This window comes from Malurus melanocephalus, unplaced genomic scaffold (assembly GCF_030028575.1).
Source record: "Malurus melanocephalus ecotype Western Australia unplaced genomic scaffold, MMel_1.1 scaffold_231, whole genome shotgun sequence".
Classification (NCBI taxonomy): Eukaryota; Metazoa; Chordata; class Aves; order Passeriformes; family Maluridae; genus Malurus; species Malurus melanocephalus.
Window position 1 is genome coordinate 206,830 of NW_026623463.1, and position 13,425 is coordinate 220,254.

Consider the following 13,425-nt stretch of genomic DNA (forward strand, 5'->3'; position numbering starts at 1 on the left):
TACCACAGAACTTTAGTTTCTCATATATTTCTGTCCTCAGTGAAGACAACAAGCAAGGCTGGAACTTATTGGTCAAGTGCTCAGCAGGAGGATGTGTCAGGATGACTAAACACTTGTCCCGACTGTGGCACCCATCCCTGACTAATCTCTCTGTGCCTGAGGTTTTAGTCCTTCCAATTGCTTTGTTCTCTGGAATTGCTCACAGCAGGAGAAGAGTAATATTGTTTCTGGAATAATTCCCCTAGACTTCAATTGATCCAAGATTCAGTTAAATGTGTTGTAAGTGATACAGCAATTAAAAAAAAAAAAATAAAAAGAGAGAGAGAGAAAAAGCAGGAAGTTGGTTAAATTTGCTACAAACAACTACTGTTGGCAGCCTGCGTGCACTGACAGGATACTGCACAGTTACTGGCAGGATAGATTGGATGTGTCCTCTCATTCTGCAGATCCAGGTCAATGAGTCTTGCAGCATAACGCGGCACACACGTTGGTTGTTTTCAGGAGCTAGATCTTAGCTGTGATACTGGAAATGCTCGGATGCCTGTACTATCATGTGGAGCCATATAAACAAGGAATGTCAGGAAGTCGTCCAAAGATCATGGAGACAGAATGAAGCATAGTGCAAAACCACTCTAGGATGTCCTGCCACTTATAGACCTTGTCCATTCAAGCATGGAAAAGTCTCTCTTTATGGGACAACTGTTATTTTTTAAGCTCTCTGGTGTAACTTGGCTTCAATAATTAACTTCAGTTATTGATAGAGTTGTTTAGATTAGTTTAAGATCTGGAGATTTTTCATACTCTTTTTAGTATAGCAGCTCCCTACTCAGTAAAGTGAAAAAGGATTGGTAACTTCCAGCTAAATGGGCTCTGAGCTTTAACTGTCATTTAAGGAACATTTTGCCATAGAAGAAGAAACAGAATTTGGTACCCATTGTGAAGCATGAAGGCTTGTTGGCTTCATAGCTGTGGCAGCAGGAAAAAAAGCATAAACGCAAGCCTTGTTTTTCTTGTGTGTAGATAAGTGTTCAATAAAGCATGACCCAAATTTGGCTGTTMGAGTACACAAGCTAAGTACCCTAAAATAACTAAACCTCACTTTATTTCAGACCAAAAGAAAGGCTTTTGAGCCAAAAAACTCTTTCCAAATGGAAATAGTCTTAGGAAAATATGTGATCACTATCTGTAAATATTGTTTGTCTGTKGTTTTGTATTATCACAGCTATAATAACTCTACTAATAAACTTTATTTTGTGTTGTAAACTCTGGTGCCAATCTGAATCTGGAGTTGAGATGCAGATTGTGCAGTGAGTGGAATGTTTGCTAACAGAGAATGTCTCATAATGAACTAATGCCTATTAGTAACAGTAGTTACTGATTTAACCACGTGATTAGCTGCCATCTGTGAAGAACTACCTTTCAGTAAGTAACTAGAAGGAGGATTAAAGCCTTTGTCTGTGGTTTGTTTTGCTGTTATACTCTAAAGGTTTTCTTATTCTCCTCTCCCCTTACAAACACCAGCTAAAACAAATCTTACTCTGACACTTATTTCTTTGGAATGTCTTTCAGTACATACCTGCAAGTGATTGGGTTAAAAACCAGCAGTTGTTTGGGGGGAGCTATTATGCTGACTTTGTTCTTAAGAATTCTTTGATATTCTTAATGAGATGTGAAAAAGTACTAAAATAAGAAACAAAACTGTTCTGAATACATCTGCAGGTCCCCCTAGATTCCTCCTGTAATATTGGAATGCAAAAAAGACACAGATTCTGGGACTCAGACACCATTATCCTCCTCTGTTATGCAAGAAAATGATTACAGGGCATGTTCATAAGGAGGTCATCATTATACACCTAAAGTGAACCTAACCTGGTGTTTGGGAAATTGAAGCTTCCGTTAGAGACTGAAGCTCAAGCCAATACCATAATTCAACAATCTTCTGACACAGGCTGTGAAGGAAACTACGGTGAGTTTTGTCTGGATCTATAAGCTGGGATATACAATAGGGATGATTCCTGGCTTTGCAAAGATGCAATGCCAATAATGTGTTCAGGAAAAGGGTATCCCTGCAACACAATAGACATTGCTACTTGAGCCTCCAGGTCTGTGTTACCTTTTCAGTAGCTTCTAGCCTAAGATGTATCAGGCACAAGCAGAACTTCTGCTTGAAACAAAGAACATTTCTGTCTGGAAACCAATCTAGTCTTGATTTGAAAATTGCCTGTGATGGAAGAATCAGCCACAAGCCTGGATAAATGTTTTCAATGGTCAATTATCTCTGTTGCTATAAAACAGTCYGTATTCTAGTTTGAATTTGCCCAGCTGCCACTTTMWACCRCTGGATCTTATTATATTGTTATAACAATGTTAARTAATCCATTTGCTCTTTTCTCTTATCCATRTAGGCATCCWGGTGGGATTCAATTTACTAATCTTTAGCTGCCAAGCCTGCAATCTACAATCTAAATTTATCTAGCAGATCACTTTGCACTCAGTGCAGTGAGATGGCCATTCCTCATTCTTTCTCACTTCTTGCTGCTAGCAGGCATGTCTACTTTAYGTGACATAGCTGGGCATTCATTTACCTTCTCTCTGCTCCTGTTTGACATTGTAGGTGGCCCCTGTGCCCSGTATGAGTCTTGCGGTGACTCTTCCATGTTTGGCCATGCATAGAATAGAGGTTTTGTACAGGTGATGTCCTCRATGAAGCTTTTACACCTCCAGGTTCTTGTCTAGGTCCCTTGAAATCCCAGATATATTTACCAGTGACCTGATTTCTGTGGCCTGACCACTCAATATTTCATGGAATTGTAAAATCATGCAATGGCTTGGGTTGGAATGGACTTTAAAGGTCATCCAGTTTCAACCTCCCTTCCCATGGGCAGGGCCGCCTTCTACTAGATCAGGCTGCTCAAAAGCCCATCCAACCCCACCTTGAACACTTCCCAGGATGGGGCATCCACAGCTTCCCTGAGCAACTTGTGCCAGTGCCTTACCACACTCACAGTAAAGAGTTTTGTCCTAATATCTGATCTAAACCTGCCCTCTTTCAGTTTTTATCCATTCCCCTCTGTCCTGTCACTACAGGCACTTGTAAAAAGTCCCTCTCTACCTTTCTTGTAGGCTCTGTTCAGGTACTAGAAGGCTCAAATTAGGTCACCCTTAAGCCTCCTCTTCCAGGATGAACAAATCCATTTCTCYCAGCCATAGAGAGCTGCTCCATCCTCCAAAATCACTGTGGTGGCCTTCCTCTGGRCTCGTTCTAAACAGGATGATGTTTTTGTTAGGTTGCAGACGCCAGAGTTTGATGCTGGTTGATGAAGAAAGCTAATCTGCCAAATTTCAGGGCAAATATGCTGYTCCCAAAAGAGTGGCTGAATTTCCTCTTGAGGAAAGAAGCATGATTTCCTATAGCAGCATCCTCAGCTCCACAGCTCCCCAAGGCTCTCTTTTTCCAGCAAGAGCTATTGGAAGAATTTCCTTTTTTCCATCTCGCACTGGCCAGCTGAGCACCCAAACCACCTCCACAGCCTCCTCTCCTCTTATGGAGATAAGAAGACATTTTCTAGGCTTGACTATTTCCATCTTAAGATTTCTTACTGAGCTGAGCTGAAGAGGAAATAGTCGTGTCTTTCCTTGACTCCATTAACCGAAATCATACTGGTTTAGATCATTCTGGCAGATTCAGAACAATTGCACCGAACCAAGTCACCAGGAAATATAGACAGTAGGGATCTGAATGACCCAGGAACTAACACGTGTCCAGTTCGGAATAGCATATTTTTGTTTTGGTAAAAATTGAAGTTTAAAAGCTGAAAACCATGAATGGAATAATTCAGTGCTGTGAACCTGAAGGTTTCCACCACCTGTATTCTTAGACTGAAAGAAACCATCTGTACTTTTAGTATCAGAAATACTGTAGACACTGGAGCAAAAAAATTCCTTTATGTAGGGAAGAATCTCCAGCCCAGGAACATTGAAGAAAATGAGCGGAGGTTTGAGTCTTTGTGGGTAAACAGACTGGGATCTGGAAAACACTGGAGCAGTAACATCATGCTTCACCCAGTGCCTAATGGCAAGGAATTCCACTGCAGTGGCAATGTGGCCATCGAGACCACACTGGAAAAGTGCTGCTGTTTACAGAACAACTCACCCTGAGTCAGTGAGTGTGCTTGTGTTTATGTGTGTGTGATCACAGGCACAGCCCRTGATGGATATCACATTAACAGAGTGCTTTCACCACTGCTCACAGAAGCACAGATGTGCCAAAAGCTGTGATCCAGAGGGAACACGTCAAAGTCTGAGTGAGAACAGTTAATCCTTCACATTTATCCCTTCTTTTCCATTGTAGTTGCCTGCAGGAATGCTGCCTRTCACCAGCTGTGGCAGGGTGCGTAGGCTAAACTGAGCTGGGGGATCTCAGAGTGTCACAACTCCCTCCATGAAAGCTGCTGCACTGTGCTGGTAACATCCTCCAGCTGACACCAACCCAGCCTAGATTTGCACTGTAGTCAGATGCTACATTCAGATGGCATCATTTGTGACAAATCTCAGTTCCCGCCCACCAAACAAGTGTCATTGTCTCTACTGTAATGCCCACTGGATAGCGTCCTTCTGGATGGCATCATAGTGTGGTGGTAGCTCCCTGACAGGGTTAAAATAGATCACAGAGATTACCATGAGATGTAAGACCATAATGTCTAACAAAACTGGGATTTAGGAAGATTTTTTGGGGAAAGCTAAATATTACCTTCACTTCTACTTGATCATCACAGTTTGATACTGAAAAAGCAGAGGGTTTCCTTCTTAACTCACAGAGATCTGAGTTATGGGCCTCTGCCCTCCTCACAAGGATATTTGTGCTTTGTATTTCTCTGGAACAGCTTCACAGCTTATAAATATTTTCACACAATGGAGCTGGAAGAAGACTTTTAAAGRTCCATAAATAATTTAGGCAGATAACTCTCATCCATCTAATGCAATTTTGTAGGAAGGATTCAAAAAATCCCAGTCAGGGTTTTTAGGAGAAATTTCTTTCTGTGCTAGAAAACCTTTTCACAGCTACTGCCAATACTACTGTGGAAATAACAACACTGTAAGATTTCAAAATCATGTTTATAAGCAGGAGCTGCTACCCAGTGATTCACCAGCACTGTTGTTATGGTCAATTTTCCTGGAAAAGTACATTATTGCAACAATTTCTGTCTCTTTTTTTTTTTTTTTTTTTTTTTTTTTAGTCATCACATTTTTTTTTTCATTATCTGTTTGTTTTTACTGCTGGATCTCAGTTTGGCACAGAGATCCTTGTATCTAAAAAGGGTTTTAAAAACCATCAGCATTTTGAAATATATACAAATTGCCAAGGGATTTTATTTTTGGCTTTTTGAGTAACATTGTGTTTTTCACTTTTTAGCAGCAATGAGCAATCCACCCTCTCAAATAGCAGAGTTTTTAAGTGAAGTTTCAACTTTTGTGGCTGCGGTCCACTCTTTTATAATGTGGGAAATGCCCTGCCTCTGAACTGTGTAAGTGATACGTCACACTGTCCACAAGTCTGCTTTTTACYAGAAAGGAATAAACACATCCCAGGTCCTGAGGATGTGTTTTTAAATCATGTCTGGTGMTTGCAGAGATTGAGATACCGATAACTGAGGAGTCAGGAGAGAGAAAACACCAGGTCAGGAGAGAGTTGCTGAGGACAGGGCAAGAGGAGCAACTTGAAGTAAGAGTATAAACTGGAGCAAAGGAAAATTACAGCTTAATTGCCCCAAAGCTTGCCAGACTGCCAGCTGAGCCTCGTGGGGAAGATGCTGTGAGTCCCAGAGGATAAGCTGTAAACACACACCTGGACAAAGCACTAAAAAATGTGCTGCTTTCTGGCAACCCTCCTGCTACATGATGGAAATAGGATAGGTGGCCTGACATGTCTCTGAAGTCATCTGTGCAGCATCTCTAGAGGCATTTCATAAGCTGAAGGTGGCGGCCGGTCCCTCCTGCTCTTCTTGTTGCTGTAGCCTTCTCATCTTTTCCTGTCCTTCCTCTTGCTGCTCGTTTCTCCACTCCCTTCCTGCTCTCCCCTGTATGGCCCCTCTTTAGCAGGTCTCTAGTTTGTTGTGTCTCCCTACAAGAAGTCTGATAGCAAGGTGACAGTATGGGTTATCACGGTACACAAGAGGTATCAAGATCATTCATATCACCGTCACTGAACRATACCAGCTGTCACAGACCTTCATCATCTGCAGCTTGTAGAGATGGCCACAACTCAGCTTCAGRTTTTCCTGAGAGAAAATGGGTGTGGGTGGTCGAATCAGGGCCCTGGCATCATGGGATGGATGAGACACATGGGTGCAGCATGCTCATGTGTTTCTCTCTGCATGCCTGTGGATCTGTGCTCATGGGCAGCACAGGCCAGAAATTTCAGTGTKGTGATAAATGTTTTCAGACATCCATCAGAAGGCTGGTCCCACATGACATGAATATTTGGGAAGGCTGGAATGAGGAAAGGCACAGGATRAACATCCTCCTTTTCCAAAAAGAGCAAGAAAAGAACAAAGAGAAGCTTTTTAAGGGTGACACCAAATTTTTCACACCCAGAAAATTTTTCGCAATCTCTCTGGGTCAGATTTCTCTGAGCAGGTTAAGACATCTACAGTTAGGCATCCTGGGTGTCTCAGCATCAGCAGGAGCAATAAGCACATCTAAAGGTAGACTTCTTATCTGTAGGCAGACATTTCAAATGCACTATATGTTCCTTTACATTTACTCCGTAGGGATCCAAATGGTTAGCTCAGATGTAAATAGTCGTGTTGTAGGCATACAATGGCAGGTGACATGGATTCTGCCTCCATGCCCTGACATGCCCTGCTTTTCCTCTTCACCAGTGCTGTAGGCAGCAAAGCTTCACACGGCTCCCATCTCCATAATTTAATTTCCTTTTGTCTTTCAGTCCATTTTTGATTCATGCCTGGACTTTGTGTCTTCCTACTTGCCACTCCCTATAGGCAAAGCATTCCTCCAGCTGAGGTTTGACAAACATCCTTATTCTTAAAACAGCTCAGAGCACACCTGCTCTGTGGAATAGCGCAGCRGCAGCAGACCCACCCTGGGCATGGTTTGCTCAGCCCTGCAGTGCATTGCTGGCGCTGCTGAGGGAGGATCTCCTCTAACACCTATTTCATCAGCCTCTGATTTCAAGGATGTGCTGGATCCCTCAGGCAATATCATAAATTTGTCTCTCTAAAATTTGGATGGTCAAGTCATTCCSCTGTACAGACTGGAAGAAGGGAGAAAGGAGACATGGGACCTGTCCTTTGACTGTCACCAGCTAAATTACTTCTGCCAAAATGGGGAAATAAATTGTTCTCTGTGGTCACTGAATGTTGGATGAAAAGCAATGTACTTAAATTACGGCAAAAGTTAGCTGTTAGGGAAAGATTTCTGAAGGAAAAGGTAATGGGAACCTGCAGTGCATTATCTAGATAGCAGACACCCTCTTTCAGTTGATTTTACGACCAAGCTTTTGAAAAGTGTCACACTGCAGTCACATCTAAGGAGAAGAGTGAGAGGTTACATGGCTGTTTGTGACCTGTTGTCCAGAAACAGAAAAGTATCCCAATGTGATGAACCACAGGGCAGGAATCTCAGCTCATCCTGGGCAGGACAGTGGCAGAGGGGGAAGGTTAGCAATTGGTGATGTGGTTTTRTAGCCCCGGGGAAGGTTGCTGTTGGGGTCATGGTCCTGTTTGATTTTTCATGAAGTTGCTTAGTTCTGCATAGCACTCATGGAGAACTGCTGAGGTTAACAAGACCTGAAGTTTAGGAGAGGGTACAGAGCTGGTTAAAAGGCAAAAAAACCCTTCAGATGTGGTTGTTGCTTCTAGTTATTGATCCAAGATATCTAGAAAATGCAGATCTGACAGGGTGGTTTTCTCATTCATTAAAGTTTTCTAAGTATTCTTTGTGTAACTGTGAGTTGCATCCCTTTCCCACATGACAGAGATGCCATTTGAACAGACTTSCAGGTATGCTGGAGAAATATTGGGTTTGACCTGGGAAAATCAGGTTTAAGGTAAGCACAGAAGGTGAGAAGCTACCAGAGTTTCAGTAAAAGCTACAGCATCTAAGGCAGAATGGTTCCMTGGGGACACAATGGGAGGATGAGGTGACAGCAGTCTTACAACCTGTTTCTCACTCCCAGTCCAAGAACCACTGCAAGCAGCAGCTCTTCTCATGTTTTTCCTGTTTCCACAGCCTCATGCAAATTCCTAGGTAGCTTCAAGTGCTCTGTCAAGCCCTGATATCTCTACTGACCAATGCTCAGCATCATAAGCAAATTATATTTTCATCTCCTCTAATGTGTTTTGAAGTCCACCCCAAACACCATGTTGCTAAGTGGCAGCAGAACCAAAGGCAGGTATACTATATCAGATTTATCTACATGGACTCCCATTACAGCCATATGGATGTAAACAGTCTTAACATGGCCCCACACTGTGCTCTTATCAGGTCTCTTTAATATCCTCTGTGTCCTTGTCTTTCCCCAAAGATGTAATGAATTCTGTGACAATAGGAACTTGATAACATGAAGAAAAGAAATATCTTCCATTCCCATTTTCCTCAGAGACCTTCAAGACCTATTAGATATCTAGCCTGTGGGATGCATCTCCCACTCTGGTCCCCCCCAGTCAGCAAAAACCATGGCATCATTTTGAACATGTCCTTACTCCCATCTAACTCAGTTTCTTTTAATGGAAACACCTTTGCTGAGTCACATCCTGGTGATGAATAAGGATTTGGCGAGGGGACGCACCTGGAARCATGAGTAGAGAAACGTGTCAGGACACTGACGCAGTAAAAATGCTGTAGCAGGGCCTACACTAGCCTTGGCACCATGTCAGGTGGTCAGAATACAACACTTTACTCTTTAGGTAGGTGCCCAGTTGCTCACCATCATCCTGCTGTGAGGTCCAATCTAGGCTGTCAATTCTTACAACGCAAGGAGCAAGATCCTTAAACTGTCTAGAAAGCAGTTGGCGCTGGAAAGGGCTTGCAGAGGCCATTATGGCAGGGCCCATASATTGATGCTCTTCCATGTATGTGGCAGGGAAGACCGTGGCATTGGGATCAGGTAATTAATTAGGGCTAGGGCTAGGGTTCTACCTAGATTTAGGGTTGAGAGATTAAAGGGCTTAGAGCTCCAGGATCACTGGTGCTGCAAAGGTCCTGCCAAGGCCATCGCGGTAAGGCCACAATACTGCTGCTCCCACACCTTTTCCATCTGGACCCTCCACAGGGGTGGGCACCTCAGCCCCGGCCACAAAGTACCCTGTGGCTTGGGCTTAGGGTTAGCGTTGAGAGGTCTAAAGGCCCTAGAGCTCAAGAAACATGGGTGCTGGAATGGGCCTGCGGAGGCCATTACAACAGAGTCTCAACATGGCCACTCCCCCATCTGTGTGGCAAGTAAGACCGTGGTAATGGGTTCGGGTAATTAACTAGGGCTAGGGTTAGGGCTCCACCTAGGCTTAGGGTTGGGAGATCTAAAGGGCSTAGAGCTCCAAGGACACTGGCACTGGGTGTGCCAAAGCCATTGCAGCAAGGCCCCAACATGGTTGCTCCCTCACCTTTGCCATGTGGACCCCCCACACTGGTGGGCACCTCAGCCCCAGTGACAAGAGACTGCAGTCAGATTGCCACATGCCATAGCTGTCCCTGTGGTGCTGTGAGAGCTGGCACAGACCTCACCAAGCCATGCCACCACCTGCTGAGCCTCAGAATGTGACATGGGAATACAGCTGATCATGTTCTGCTGCCATAACCACACTGCGGAGACAAAGCTGTTGCCCTGAGTGAAAGATATCTCCAGGTTGGCTGGAACAATAGGGATGCATGGATACATGTGCTACAATTTGTCTTTATGTGTTTGAGTATAGACATCATTGGATGGGTCCAGTCAAGCTCATCCATATAAAATGAGCTTCAAGATCCCAGGGACACACCCCTTTGCATCTCATCTTCTTAGGTATCATCTCCTCCGTGGAGGTCTGAAGATAGGTAGGTAGAAGTGGAATTGTTCTACCCTGTGCAGAGTCAAGACCAGTTTAGTCCAARCTCATGGACCTGGGAAGATTCCAGCACTGCTGTAACCTTCCAGTCAATACTGCCAGGACTCCCAGAAGAAAGCCCTCTGAGAAGGGGATGTGAAGCAGCCTCAGGAGAGGTAAAAAGAGGGAAGGACTAGCAAGGGAATTGGTGGAACCACGCAACTTGGGTGAGGCAGTGARCTAATGTGTTAYTCCCTGAGCAACCCCAAGACAACTYCCCGTGTTGTTGCTCTTTCCAGGCAGGAGCATGTGCCTGCACAATGYACATGGATTGCTGCTGGGGATGAATCCCCCATCCGGACCCAGCAGATGAGTCAGGTTTGAYTCAGGTCTTCACAGTCATCCTTGCTCCTTGCTCAAGTAGTACTACATAGAGGAGGCAAAGTATGAATGAAGCCTGKTAGTATTTTTTCTTTGTGACTGTACACTATAAAAATTGCACAAGGGCATTTTTTTCTGGACAAACTTGCCTGCTGGTTCCACACACAGAGCTGTAAATCCAGTCTTTCATAGGAAAAAACAGCTTCTATTTTTAAGCGTCCCATTAGGCAAGAGCATGCTTCATTATTTGTGGGGAGACCATTCTTCTGCCCACATGTTAAGGTATCTTGGAAGCAGTATACAACTCTTTGAGGACCTTTTATTAATTTGAATTTATTGAGTGCTGGCAGACATGCGTGGTGCTTTATGGTCACATAAGGGAGCCCTTGTGGCTGCAATGTTTCAAGAGAAAACTCTCATGAAAAGGTGGAAGCCCTCTTGGCTTTAGGWGATTGAAAGACTCTATTCTAGTTTTTGAAATGTTGGCCTCAGAGTGCTCTGTAACAGAGTGCTGATAAACACCAACAGCMGTAAGCAGGGACTTTCTCCTCTGCTGTCAGAGAGGTAACATTTGCTACGCTGACTCTGGTCTGYCTGAGCTATATCTGAAGAACACAAACGTGCTGGGTACATGGAAATACAATTTGGTTTCTTCTCATCTACGTAACCATGAGAAGATTTTATCTTCTCATTCTGAAGCCAATTTGTAGATTTGAGGTTTTCTATGTTCTTGCATTCTCCCATCACTCTGTCCTGCCAAGGGCATGACAACTCCTGTAAATCTGAGGTTGCTAAAAAATGCATAGTAATAAARAAAAAGCATATTCCCAAATGATTTTATTTTAAATTATTTTTCTGTCACTATGTTTCAGCAGTGATGAGTCACAATTCAGTTAATGGATGGACACTTGATAATAAAATTCAGGATCTGGGTTTGACACTAGAGAGTAATAAACCATATAGACTCATACGAAGTAACAGTTTTCTTCTGCAAAACAAAACTGAGTGTTCTATGCGAGTAGATATGTTTGGGTTTCCTGGCTGTCTGTTTAAAGGAGATGTTTTTGGTAGCTTCACAAAGTAAAATCTCACCGAACTCTTTACCTCACAAAAAAAGCCTTGAGATACTTACAATACCTAAACTGTTGTAAAGGCGGAGAGTAAACAGGCATGCTCCACTCTTGCAGTAGCCAGGAGGAGAAGTGAGAGCCTAAAGGACCCCCCACACACATGCTTTTTAAAACCTGTGAGTCAGCAATATGTGGGATGGAGTCCAGGAAACCATCCCAGTAACCTTTTCCAGGTCCAGGAGCTTGGTGTGCAATGGTGAGGATGATAATGATTAAAAGAATAATCTATTATCTTTGGGGAGGTGACATGGCAAATCATTATTGGTTTTTTTCTTTCTCTCTCCCACAGGTTAGATTACACCATAGAAAAGGAATTTACCCAAAGGCAGATAATGCTTAAAACTATTTAGAAATAATTAATAGACATTAGAGTCATTGCATACTACAGTAAACTGTATCCTGGAAAAGCATACAATAACCTGCTTTGTTAGAGTAAAAGATGTTTGTTTAGGCTTAGTTGGTGCTTCCGACTACCTAATTACTCAGAAATGAGGTAGCTGTGCCCTTAAGGAAGTCAGAAATGTACAATGATGAATGCAACATGGGTCACATAATTTTCAGAAAAGCATGCAGATATGTCAGCATGTAATTATGTCAGCATGCAATTAGTTTTGCAGGTGGGAGCAATAGGTCTGTTTAGTTCTTTAAATAGTCTTTCGTGTTTTCCAAAATATCAATATAGCCTTGCATTTAATCTGCAGAATAAATTCCTTCCTTTTGTAACATCATGCTCTGAAGTAGAACCTTAGAGACAGCTGATGCCTCTGCTCAGAATACACCAGAAGGCCATGGCCAGCAACAGCACCTCCTTAATCATTCAYGGATAAGCACCACTTCTCTTTGGGACTGTTGCAGCAGGAGGAAAGAGTGAATTCTCTCCAAACACCAAGTCCCCAAGGCAGTCCCATAAAACACAGAAAGACATAGAATCATAGAWTCATTAGGGTTGGAAAAGACCTCCCATATCATTGAGTTCAACCATTGACCCCACTCCACCGTTCACCAYTAAACCTTATCACCAAGTGCCATATCCATGCACCTTGTGAGCATTTTCAGATGATTCCACCACCKCCCTGGGCAGCTTGTTCCAATGCTTGACCAGCCTTTCACTGAAGAACTTTTTCCTACTCTCCAATCTAAACTTCCCCTGATGCAACCTGAAGTCATTTCTTCTCATCCTGTCACTTGTTCCTTGGGAGGAGAAGACAGACCCCCCACCTGGCTCCACCCTTCTTTCAGGCAATTGTTGAGAATGATAAAGTCCCACCCCTGAGCCTCCTTTTCTCCAGAATAAACAACCACAACTCCCTCCGATATTCCTTATAGGGTTTATGCTCCAGACCCTTTCCCAACTTTATTGCCTTTTGAACTTGCCCCAGCAGCTCAATGTCTTCCATGTAGTGAGGAGCCCCAAACTGAACAAAAGATTTTAGGTTCACTCTCACCAGTGCCAAGCACAGGRGTAGAGTCCCACCTCCTCACCCTCAATTTGGCTGTCCATGCTCCATGGACATGAGAAGTTCCTCTGCTTGGCTGCTGGAAACCCTCACCCCCCAGGGACAGGGCAGCTGGCAGAAAGAGAAGCTAAACAGGGCCCAGCTCCTTTGCTTGTTAAACAGCACCATGGGGGAGGAAGGGGATACATCCGCTCCTGAGGTTTGCAGAGGAGGTTGGGAAACATCCCTTTTTCCCCTGAGATTCCTTTCAGCTGCAATTGTATGGCCCAACCATATCCCACGCTGACAGCAGAGCACAGCCGAGCCTCTTTTTCTCAGTGCCACTTCCTACCTCATCCTGCTCGCAGGTCTGGCACACAAGTCTTGGTTTGGCTCAGAACGGGAAAGGTCTGTCCCAGTGAGCTGGGATGTAAACAG